The 12,440-nt window shown below is 44.1% G+C and overlaps 1 protein-coding gene across 4 annotated transcripts in view; it reads right to left on the bottom strand.

The window, feature by feature from the left end:
- The window catches only part of SLC25A21 (solute carrier family 25 member 21), a 496,567-nt gene that overhangs the window by 183,785 nt on the left and 300,342 nt on the right, over window positions 1–12,440 (bottom strand). The window lies entirely within an intron of this gene.

Genomic DNA, 12,440 nt, shown 5'->3' with positions numbered 1-12,440 from the left:
TGAACAAAACAAAAGTAATTTGGGGGGGATGGGGTGGGTATGGTGGAGGGTGGGAGTGCTGAGAAGGAAGTCCCCTGGGAGAGAGCCAGGCCACAGTCCCCAGACATTTTAGGCATCATGAGGGACTGGATTTCCCCAGGATCCTCTCAGGGGCCCAGTGAGGAAACTGAGGCACAGACAGAACAGTGGAGTTCTAAGTGGTTGAGGCAAAGCTAACCACCCCCTTCCCCCCTTTCCATACTAGTCCCTTCTTCCCCATGAAGTACTGCTCAGGGACTGCCACCAGGAGGCCCTCTCTGGGACCAAACCCAGCCAGGAGCTCTGAGGATAAGAGATAATACGAAATGCTAACTGTGGATCAAAGGCAATAAAGACATTTAAAGGGAAAGAAAGAAGGAAAGAAGAAAAGAAGGAAGGAAGGGAGGGAGGAGAGAGAAAAACAAAGTAGGAAAGAGAGAGAGAGAAAGAGATATCTAGAGAGAGATATCTAGAGATATCTAGAGATATCTAGAGAGAGATATCTCTCTCTATCTCTCACATGGAGAGAGATAGAAAGAAAAGGAAGGAAGGAAGGAAGGAAGGAAGGAAAGAAGGAAGGAAAGAAGGAAGGAAGGAAGTTAAAGATGGAAGGAAGAAGGCTTAAAACAATATAGCGGCCTCATCGGTACCTACTTCAACATTGGTAGATTGAGTACCAGCCCAGAAAGGCCTAATGTATAGAGTCAGACTGCCTAGGTTTGAATGCTGGCTGTCTCCTTTACATTATTTCTTGACTCTTGAGTTCCAGGTTTCTCACCTGTAAAGTGTGGATAATAACAGTGCTTCCTTCATGGGCTTGTTGGAAGGATTAAAAGAGGCAACATAGTAAATAACTATACATAGCACATAGCAAATGCTCGATAAGGTCATTGCTAATGGGTTTTATTACTATTATCACCATTATGTGTAGTTACAGGCTGTGTTTGGGAAACTAATGACAGTCTAATGCAGATACAATACATGTGCGCCACAGTCGACTCTGAAAAGCCTAGGTTTGGGTCCTCCCCAGGACTCATGTCACACTGAGGAGTCTGGGCTTGCTCTCATCAACAAAGGGGGACCTTGGAGGGTCAACACTAGTTCAGTGAAGCACCTGTTAAGAGACCTACCGTGTACAGAAACCTGCAGTATAGAGGGCGAGATTGTGTTTTTTATCATTTTACAGGGTGTGAGGCCCGGGAGGCATCGGCCACCCTTGGAAACCGCCATGGGAGAGTGGTGATAGCAGTTTGCCTGAGGTGCAGGCAATAAGGGGGTATGTTGTCTGTATAGAATTTTTAAAAAATAATAAACTTCAGCTTGCTTTTTAATATTATCACCATTCCCTGGTAATTGTAAAAAAAATGTCAGTGGCAAAATGTTCTTCTCTGCTGAGCCAGCCACCCCTTCAGGATTCCATGGCTGGGTAGTGTGTTTTATGAAATCTGAGGAGGCTTAACAAGCACCCAGAAGCCAGGTGCCCATCAGTAATTTCTGATGCTGGCACATGGGTGAATTCAGGGGCAGAAAATGGATCTAAGGGTCAAGCACCCGAATAGAAAGTTTCAGTGGAGCCAAGTATTTGGGGAAAGTTAGGGGCACATCAAAGGGGGAGATACCACCAAGGGAATCTTGGGAAAAAGAGGCTCAATGACACTGGATGGTGGGCAGTGAAGAGGAAGATACAGACACAGAGAAGGCTTCCAAGAATGCAGCTTCCTCCTTACCACTGGTCAGTCCAGAAAGGGCCAGCCCAGACCTTTCTGCAGCACCAGCAACAACATCACCTTGTCAGAAACGCCAATCACTGGCCCCGGCCATCCAGAATGGCTGAATCAGTGGCTCTGGGGTGAGGCCTAACCACCTGCTTTAACCAGCCCTCTCGGGGACTGGGACACAGGCTGAAGTCAGAGTCACAGCCCTCTCCACCTTCAGAGCAGCTCCCTAAGTACAGTCCCATGTCTCCCGGGCCATCATATCATAGTCTGATGCCCAACTGGTATTTATGACATTAGTCACATATCAATATTTAAGCCTATTACATTGTTGCTCAATGACAGTTGTCCCAGTTTTTCCCCTGTTGCTCTCCCCTACCCCGTGCATATATCCCTGGCCCCCTCAGTCAGTCCCCACCCTGTTGTCCATTACCATGGGTCCTCTATACACGTTCCTTGGCTAGCCCCTTCCCCTTCTTTCCCTATTATCTGTCTCCTCCCTCCTCTCTGGTCACTGTCAGTTCTTTGTTTAGCCCAGTGGTTCTTAATGGGGGGCGGTGTGGAGGGCGACTTCGTCCCCCAGGGGGCATTTGGCAATGTCTGGAGACATTTGGTTGTCCCACTGGGAGGAAGGTACTACCAGCATCTAGTGAGTAGAGGCCATGGGTGCTGCTAAAAGATTCTACAAAGCCCAGGACAGACCATGACAACGAATGGACCAGCCCCAAGTGTCAACAGAGCTGAGGCTGAGAAACCGTGGTTAACCTGACAAAGAAAGAGGTTTCTTTAGGCTCCCTATTAAACTTAATGTTGGGGGAAGGAAAAAGCAAGGTGGGGAAGGCGACATCCAATCTGATGTCTTTAAACACAAATCTGCACTTGTGTGGGGAGGAATGTTTACTGATTTGACTGACTGTTTATTGTTGGTCCGTAAAGGAAGTAGGAGCTTTATGACCCTAACCGGGAACTGCTGGCTTTGTTTGCTCTCCTTCTCTTGAGCTTGTCCTTCTGTATATTGTTTCTACCCGGACTTCTTTCTTTGATTCCAAAGCAGTCAGGCTGGCCATGATCTGATCTCAACTAAGTCTTCAGTCCTGGCTGCTCAGACGTGGCTTGTAAGAAGAGGGAGATTTGGGAACCTACTAGTTCTAGTGGTGGGGGACAACCTCACTGAGACGCTGAAGCCAAGATACCCTCCTCTCCTTAATTTGGAGAGGCCTGTGGAAAGGGCGCCACTGGCACCAGTTTGCAGAGGTCTGCAGCTAATTAGGGCTGTGCCAGACACGAGGTGGGGAGTAACCAGTATGTGGAAGCCCTGAGATACCCACACCCTGGCACATCGCTGGTACAGCAGTAGCAGGCAACAGGGCATGTACTGAGTGAATTCGGCTAGAATCTGAATGAGGCAGGAACTGCACTCAGCTGTGGGGACGGGAAGGAGGCGGATTCACGGAGACTGGAAGCCGGGCAGTGGAAACATGTCCCACATAGAAAATGTGGAGTCAGATGTAAAGAACAAGCGAGAGGCACAGCTATTTGGCTTGTGTTCTTTTTATGTGATTTGGGAGAGGCTTGTCTGCTGTGCTGTCCAAGGAAGCTTGCTGCTGGTACAAAAGCCATTTCATTCCAGGGAACAACTTCTGGTGTGTGTTTTCTTTCCTTTTCACAATGATTTTTACAGGCCTCACATTTACCACTGTGTGATGACTCTATAATGCACTCCAGTAGCCAACTGAAATACGGTGCTGTTTTAGTTTTAAAGGAAATTCTTTGTATTTAAAGTCTAAAGTGTGCTTTATCTTCTGCCTTGGGACCTGGACTCCAGATTTCTCATCATCGACTGCCAGGGAGGTGGGCAATCGAAGGGTGCTCTGGAGGACAGGGCCCGTGCGGGAAGCTCGCTTCCTAACAGACACAGAGAGCAAGTGAGTGAGAGGCCCTCCAGTGGAAACACCTTTCAGGCAGCTCCGCGGGAGTCTCTATTTAAACAGGTGACCTTGCAGAAAGAGGCTCCAGATCCCATTACCGACTGCCCGGTGAGGGGCAGATTTGTTTTTACGAGCTCTCCAGGCACGCACTGGGGCCAGGCGTAAATACAGGGAAAACATGCGGAGACATTGCTCCTTTTGCACGTAGTATAAAGAACAGAAAATTTGGCTGAGGCTTTTTGAGAATGACTATCTATCAGTAAATGGCCAGCGACCAAAGTGGTCTTCACTCATTTAAAGTTTTAAAGGATCTAGGGGAACTCAAAAAGAGGGTCAGCTATTTCAGCCTTCCTGCTTCCGTAAGGGGATGGCAAGAAGACGAAAACAGCTGCTTGTATGTGAAGCAGTTTAAGGGTCAGATATTGCTCTGCCCAGCGGTGCTGACATCACTTAACTCCCCCCCAGGAGAGGGGCACTGGCGTCACTCACTGGGCGGGGGCCACAGGCCTCAAGATGGCCCGGTTGCAGATCCCATTTTGTTTCTCTCCAGCACCTACAGGTCAACAATTGCAAGCGAACGTTGCAATCAAGACAAAAACTTTGTTTTTGTTGGCTTTTTAGGGAAACATTTTTTTTCACAGTTTATGAAAACACCATGTAGCCAGTACATTAAAATGGGAATTTCAGACTTTGCATAGTCATTAGATTAATCGTTAGTCATTCGTGGTTGACAAGAAAGGTTATAATTTGACACCTGGCAAAAATCAGGCAGATTTCAGAGAATGGAGAGTTGGGAAATGAGATGGAAAAAACACCCTCTTTTTCACCAGGAGGTCCCATGAAGTAATGTTTGCAAACTACTTCTCTCTCCATAGAAGTCAACCGCCTGTGATTCAGGGCTCTGATGTCTCTCCATCTCTGACGGCCGGACCTCCTCCCGCCTCCGCCCAGAGCCTCGAAAGCACTGGCCAAAGAATCGGCTCAGAAGGTTCCCAGAAGTGAACCTCTGGGAGTTAAGAGAAAGAGATAAATAACTTCTCAACCTGATGTTTAAGCAACAAGAGGCCACCAGAAAGTTTCAGTGTCGATTCTGGAAATGTTTTCTGAAACATCATAGAGTCATGGGAGAAAAATATTTTAGAATGACAGAATTCTTAGTTCCCGACCTCTCCATACTGTCTATGACCATGCTCTTTTGTGTAACGTGATCAAAATATTGAACCCTGAGTTTGTATTTTCTGACCCCTGACCTCTCACAGGTGTTCTGGCTCATTTCCTGAGAGTTATGTTTGATTTGGGAATGCTTCTCTCTTTTCTCCCATCCCCTGGTTACAGTTGGAAACCTGGAACACCCGCATACAAGACCCTGACTATGCTAGACCCTCCCTCTGCTACCCCCAAAACACTCTGAAATGTTCTCTCAGAACTTGGCAAGCACCTGGGCAGGGACAATATTCTCACACTCTGGGAAATCAAAATGTAAAACAATAGTTCTTTTCCAATTCTTCTACCGAAGGATACATTTTAGGGTCATTTCTCTTTTCTTTTCAAGCCTCACACTTTCCCCATTTTAGAACTAAAAGAATCAAATAAATAATTTACTTAAGTTTTCAGTATGTGACAAGGAAATAGAGATGCTGATTTGAAATTCTTTAGGACCAAACATCAGCATAGATCAAAAATTATTCCAAGATTGTTGCTTCAGAAACAGCAATTAATATTTACTTAATATATCTCTCCTGCTCCCTCTCCTCCCCCTCAGGTTCTAGGGGAAGAGTCTAGAAAATACTACCTTTGGAAGTCATGCATGTTTGTTTCATAATAAAGCTGGAGCCTTGCATGACACTACAAATTCTAGTTGTTTCTGAAAGTAAAAAATGTAAGATACTTAACGAATACTGATTTTAAAAAAAGAAAGATATTTCTACACCTTTTCATTCAATGAGTTAGGCCAATTACTAAGCTAGGAAAAAGAACCATCTTGAGGAATGCGATAGGCTCTGCCTACTCCAACTGTCATTATTCATTCAAAAACCAAAACAAAATGACGAGGCTCATGCATTGTGTAGGTAAAAATAAGGTATTGTGTGCACTAAAAACACTTGCCTAAGGAGCATCCAGGAAGGGCTCATGAGGCCCATCTGTCACTACCATCTTTCCTACCCAGCCTCACATCACCCAGAGAACGAGTGGTCCCTTTCCTAGTCTAGTGGGTGGGGTGGTCACCCATGTGTTAGACCGAAGAAAGAGGACTGGGCCTTGGCAGAGGAGAATACACAGAACTGAGAGAGACTCAATGATCCCAGGTCCAGATGACAATTTCTCCATGGGCCAACACTCTCCTAGACACTGTGTACGTACAGCATAAACAAAAAGAAAGAAGTGGAGGTGGGCGGTTAATGAGCACACACACAAATCAACTTGACAAGATCAGAAGACCAGAGCAAAGATAAATAGGGTAAAGAGAAAGAGGGACACAGGAGGCCACTTTAAACAAGATGGCCAGGGGGGCCTCTCACAGGAGATGACAACTGGGCTGAGGTATAAAGGCTGAGAAGGAGCCAGTTGTTCCAGGAAAAAGGGATACTAAGCACAGGGGAGAGCTTGGCATGCTCAAGGAACAGAGAAATCCCACTGCTAGATATGTATGAAGACCACACTATTTTTAAGCAATGAAAACATGGCTTTAGAAACATAGAATATCAAACTGGAAGAAGCCGCTGAGATCACGGGGAGGTATACCCTTCATTTCCAGGTGAGATGTCAAGTCCCCGAGCAGTTCTGTTGACTCACACAGCTGGGGCCAGCAGCACTAAACTAGACCTCTGGTCTGCGCGCATCATCTTTCTGCAAGACCCGTTGCCTCCCTGTGCTGATGCATGTTAATCACATCCCCCTTGGACACTGAAAGCCTGGGCGCAAAGGGATCATCTCTGCTAATCTGTCCCATGGAAGTGAAAACGGTCCGCATTCTAGCCAGCTCCCACTTTAGAACATCTAAAAAAAACTCCACAGTTTTTCGTTGTGTGTACTTGCTGTGTTTAAGAATTTAAAAGGACACAAATACAGAGATAAATTCTAAAGCCTTGAGTATTTAGCAGTACTGAATTACATCTGATAGTGAGACATCTACCATGATATGTTGCTTTTTCACTAAAAAGAGAAATGCATATCTTGGATACATTTTCATTACCAAAAAACTGAGGCTATTCAGTTCAATTTTGGATTGTTTTTGCTATAAAAGGAAAGTATGTAACCTATTAGGTACTCAGAAAAGTTTCACTGGAGAAAATATTATTCAATAACCCCCAAATGGGAACGTTTTCTTCTGTAGGAACTTGGCCCAGAGTATGTGGAATTGCATCTAGAGAATATACAGCTCTATTTATCATCCTGCAAACTTCTTCATTATGTCAAAACCAAATCTCAGCTGCGCCCTGACTGCAAAGCAAAAACAATAAGGCTATTTTAGCCATCTCGACAAGAATATTTTGAGAATTAATCGATTTTCCAGGAATGTTAAACAGTTTTATCAATTTTTGGTCAAGGTTCACAGTTAATAACATTACATTATCAGCCTTAAATTTGTTTGTCTAAAGAAATTTATGATTCTTATTTTTGCTTCACAAAGAGGAAAAACGATCTTGTAGACTGTCCATGATAACTAACATTTAAGCTGTGCTATGGCCCCAACAACTTAGCTTTCATTAGGCTCGATTCCCACTCTAGCTCAAACTCAGAGGCAGCTTTCCCGTGGGCACCGTCCGAACTTCTAGGCTCAGCTCACAGTCAGAGCTTTTTCTTCTCAAGCAGCTTCTTTCTCAGCACTCACAAGTTTTCTCACGCTACAGGAGGAGACCAGCTGAGGAAGTATCCTAAAGTGTTTGCTCCATGACACATGACTTTTTTTAAGGCATATCCCAGCCCTTTTGAGACAAACACCTGTTTTTTTGTTTTTGTTTTTGTTTTTAAATAGACATGGCTGAGGAGCAAGCACCTCTGGATAAGATGATTTTATTTTCACTGGTAGCAGATTGCTCAGAGCTTGAGTAGAAATCACAATAAAATAAGTACTATAGCTCCGCATAAAGCAACCATTTTAAATTTCACTTTGTCCCTTGAATTTAGAGCTAGAGTTTTTTCTTTTTTTAAATATATTTTATTGATTATACCATTACCGTTGTTCTATTCCCCCCTTCATTCCCCTCCACCCACACACTCTCCCCCCCACCATTCTCCCCCTCCTTAGTTTATAACCACGTGTCTCAAGTTCTTAGATTCTACATTTCCCCCATGATTCTTGCCCTCTCCCTATCTATTTTCTACCTACCATCTATGCTACTTATTTTCTGTATCTTCTCCCCCCTTCTCCTCCTCCCACTCCCCTGTTGCTAACCCTCCATGTGTTCTTCATCTCGATGGTTCCACTCCTGATCTAGCTGTCCTCTTGGTTTGCTTTTGTTTTAGGCGTGGTTGTTAATAACTGTGAGTTTGCTGTCCTTTCACTGTTGATATTTTTCATCTTCTTTTTCTTATATAAGTCCCGTTAGCATTTCATATAATAAGGGCTTGGTGATGATGAACTCCTTGAACTTGACCTTATCTGAGAAGCACTTTATCTGTCCTTCCATTCTAAATGAAAGTTTTGCTGGATAAAGCAATCTTGGCTGTAGGTCTTTGGATTTCATGACTTGGAATACTTCTTTCCAGCCCCTTCTTGCCTGTAAGGTCTCTTTTGAGAAATCCGCTGACAGTCTGATGGGTACTCCTTTGTAGGTGACTGTCCCCTTATCTCTTGCTGCTTCTAGGATTCTCTCCTTCATTTTAGTCTTGGCTAATGTAATTATGATGTGCCTTGGTGTGTTCCTTCTTGGGTCCAACTTCTTTGGGACTCTCTGAGCTTCCTGGATTTCCTGGAAGTCTATTTCCTTTGCCAGACTGGGGAAGTTCTCCTTTATTATTTGTTCAAATAAGTGTTCCACTCGTGGCTGTTTCTTTCCCCCTTCTGGTACCCCTATAATCCGGATGTTGGAACGTTTAAAGATGTCCTGGAGGTTCCTAAGCCTCTCCTCATTTTTTTGAATTCTCATTTCTTCATTCCTTTCTGGTGGGATGTTTTGTTCTTCCTTCTGGTCCATCCCATTGATTTGAGCCCCAGTTTCCTTTCCATCACTATTGGTTTCCTGGACATCTCCCTTCATTTCAATTAGTTTAGCCTTCATATGTTCCTCTAATTTGTGACTATAATCAACTAGTTCTGTGAGCATACTGATAAACAGTGTCTTGAACTGTGCTTCTGAGAGGCCGGCAATCTCTTGGTCACTTAGAGTTATTGGCTCTGGGACTTTGAGTTCTTCTTACGCCATCTTTTGGGCTGTTCGTGCCTGTTACATAGCAGGATCGCAGCCCTAGGTGTTCACCAGAACAGGGTAACTAAGTCGCTGGGTTGTGACGCTGTATGTGGGGGCGGGATCAACAAGGAGCAATGGCGTCCCATCTGCCGCCTCCCGCTGCGGCCCCCACAGGTGCGGCAGCTGCCATCATCACTGGGGCCCTCGAGTTTTGTCCCACTGCACTCGAGTGTGCCACTGCCATCAGCCCTTGCCCCCTGGGGCCTGTGTGGTCCATCTCACTGTGCGCGAATGTGCAACCATGGTCAGTCTAGCCCCACACCCTGACTGGGTCCGGGCCACTTGCGTGCCCAGGTCGGGGGATCTGTCCTGCCTGACCCTGCTCTGCTGCTGGCTCCGCCCCTCTTACTGTCCCGGTTGAATGGTTAGTTGTGGTCGGACTTCCGTATAATTCAATTTTTCTGTTCTTTGGCTGTGTCTTTGTTCTCCAAACCTTTGTTGTATTCACACTTGGTTGTGGGAGAAGGCACAGTGTTTCCACTTATGCCTCCATCTTGGCAGAAGTCTAGAGCTAGAGTTTATCTCTGCCTTTGAATACCCACGGAAAATAGACAGGTATTAGTTCCAAACGCACCCCCAAAGCTGTAGTTAAAATAGGTTACGTGAGAGAAGTTCATGATTGTATAAAACACACTGAGAAAAGTAACCCATTTGTTTTTAACTCAAAATGATCCCAAATCAGTTAATTTTATTACTATATTTTATAGTCATGTTAAGTTCTAATAACCCAAAATTGAAATCTAAGCCAATCTAAAAATGTCTCACTGTAGGGGAACCTGTGATGAGCACAGGCTAAATAAGCAGATGAATGACGTTGCTGAAAATTTAAAGGCACTTGGGATAAAACACTAAATGGCCCTGGCAGTGGGGGGTCCAGGCAGGGTGAGAACAGGAGATGGTTCTCATGCTGATGCTCATTTTAGAACTTACTTTCCCTTGACAAAGATAAGAAATCTATTTAAGAATTATTTACCTCTCAACTTCAAAAAAAAGGTTTGGAGAAGGCCATTGACAGACATGAAGAATGCATAGGTTAAGATAATGCTGTATTGTAACTATATTAAAAAATGAAAAGAACACAAAGGCAGTTTTCCTTCTCGTGGCTCTTGGGCTGTGACTGCCGGTACAGTGAGGCGGAAGGAAGACAGAGGTGTCCAAGCAGAACACACTGTGTGCTATTAGCTAAGGGGGAATCTTCTCAGCTTATTTCACTAATTAAGGAATAATAGCTACTGTACTTTAAACAAATACTGAATCTTTACTTTAAAAATTTAGACAGAATCACAATTTAAGGAGAGATTAAACACTTTGCAAAGGGTCCACAATGCGAGTCATAAAAAGAGCATAGAAATGCTCCTCTAGGGAGTGATTTCTAAAAGAATTCCATCTACAGAAAAAGAAAGGAAGGAAGGAAGAAAGAGAAAAAGAAAGAAAAATTAGAAACAATAGTTCAAGGTTGTAAAGTGAGTGATAGTTGATGTAACATAATAGAACTTTGTTATTTTATGTGGGAGGAACTGACTGGATTTTTTTTAAAGAAAGGATTATCTCCTTATTCATAAACCTGAAAAATAATTTTCACCTACGGTGGCAAAATTATTTTGCCTGAGATCTTTGGGACCGGTCGCCCCCACCACCTCAGAGCCACAGGTCCTTATCTTGGTCTGTCCCCTCCTCGTTTTTACTGGGCCACTGGAAAAATGATCAAACCTGTTCCATAGCAGCAAAGGCCAACACGTGCAGAGCACTCCCTACGAATAAGGAAACAGTTGCAACCTGGCCCTGTGTTGCGTGGGAACGACCACCAAATGTGAGGGAGCAACAAGGCTTTCAAGTGTGGGCCCTTCTGAGTTTTCTGCAGTTCGGATACAACCCTTGCAATCCCAAGGAGAGGCAGAGCATTGTCCAAATACAAATCCCAGAAGAAATATGAATGAAATCTTTTCACGGGTCATGGCCATTACACCCAAACTCGCTGCCTTGCTCCAGAAAGTGACACCTACCCAGAATGCAGCATTCTGAACAGTGCACAAAAAGGATCATTTTCTCTGCTGTTAGGGTCATGCTGAGGTTATATTATCTTTTGAATGAAATCACTATACCAATGTGGGGCCTTCTAAAGTTTGCCATGAACTCGTTAGCCATAATGAAGTTAATTTGTAATAAGGCACTTAGGTGGTAGCAAATGCCATTTTAAAGCACACATTTATTCACTTACCACATATTCAGTGCAGCCCTACAATGTGCCAACCAGAACGTAGTTGTCACCTCAATCCCTTCCAAATTTCTTATCCATTTTGTGCCTCATTTTTATTTGATCACGTTCATAAATAAAATCCTTAATGATGACTGCATGGAAAAGAATGACATAATCAATGCAGAGTTGCAGTGTGCCCACCACCCAGTGCTCCTTGCTTTGACTCAGTAACTGAAAAAAGACATTTCAATTATGAGATAAATCCCAAAGAAACCCTAAAAGAATCATATAACTCCAAAAGTGAAATTGAACTTACACTCACATGTATTTGGGAATCCTGTAACCATTTCCTACCATTATATGTGGCCACTGATTGAATTAGCTACATGACAGAGTCTCAATGAAGATCTTACAGGAATGTGGTTCTACTCCTTGCTTATTTTACTTCAGACGCATTCTCTCCATGATTCGAAACAAGCCATGACAGTGGACTAACCCTGAATTTCTATGCACAGCGAGAAATCAGGCATAACCATGGTCTAACCGTGAATGTGATCTCAATGTTTTATAACATGGACAAATCATTAACATACAAAAATAACCCTCTCAGCTGGTCTGTTAAGTATTTTTTTTTAATTCCATAGACTCTACTGACTTTGCTCTAAGCTCCATTCTAACTTTTTCCCACCATTTCCCCCCCATTTTAAAAGATTCCTTTCCTTTTTAAAAAGAGGTTGTTTGGGGGGAAAGCATTCTTCATTCCTTTGTTTCCATCCTGCTGTTCTGTTGGCCCCAATGGTTGTTCAACGCTCCCGTCCAACCTCTAAATGAAGTGTTCATTTTCAAGTTCACGGCTCTCCCCCTTCCCTCCCACCCACCCCCACACCCTCCTGCCGCCGTGAAGAGAGGTTGTAGATGTTCCCAAGTCCTTGGCTCTTCACTCTCTGCTGGGCTGCCCACAAAGCAGCCTTTCACCAGAGCCCATCCGCAGATTTCTCTTTTTATTAGAGTTTGTGGTGGGCTTATGCCTCTAAATCATTTTTACCCATCAGAGCCATTTACCTTCTCTCCATAGCAACCCATACTAACTCTTCTCCAATCTTCTGGCCCTGATTCTTGCCCCTGTAACTCTGCTCAGTAGGACAAAATGTGTTTTTTTCTGGCTGTAGGT

Source organism: Sturnira hondurensis, unplaced genomic scaffold (genome assembly GCF_014824575.4).
Source record: "Sturnira hondurensis isolate 20B ecotype Veracruz unplaced genomic scaffold, ASM1482457v3 Scaffold0008948, whole genome shotgun sequence".
Taxonomy (NCBI): domain Eukaryota; kingdom Metazoa; phylum Chordata; class Mammalia; order Chiroptera; family Phyllostomidae; genus Sturnira; species Sturnira hondurensis.
This window is presented reverse-complemented; position numbering and strand designations above follow the sequence as displayed.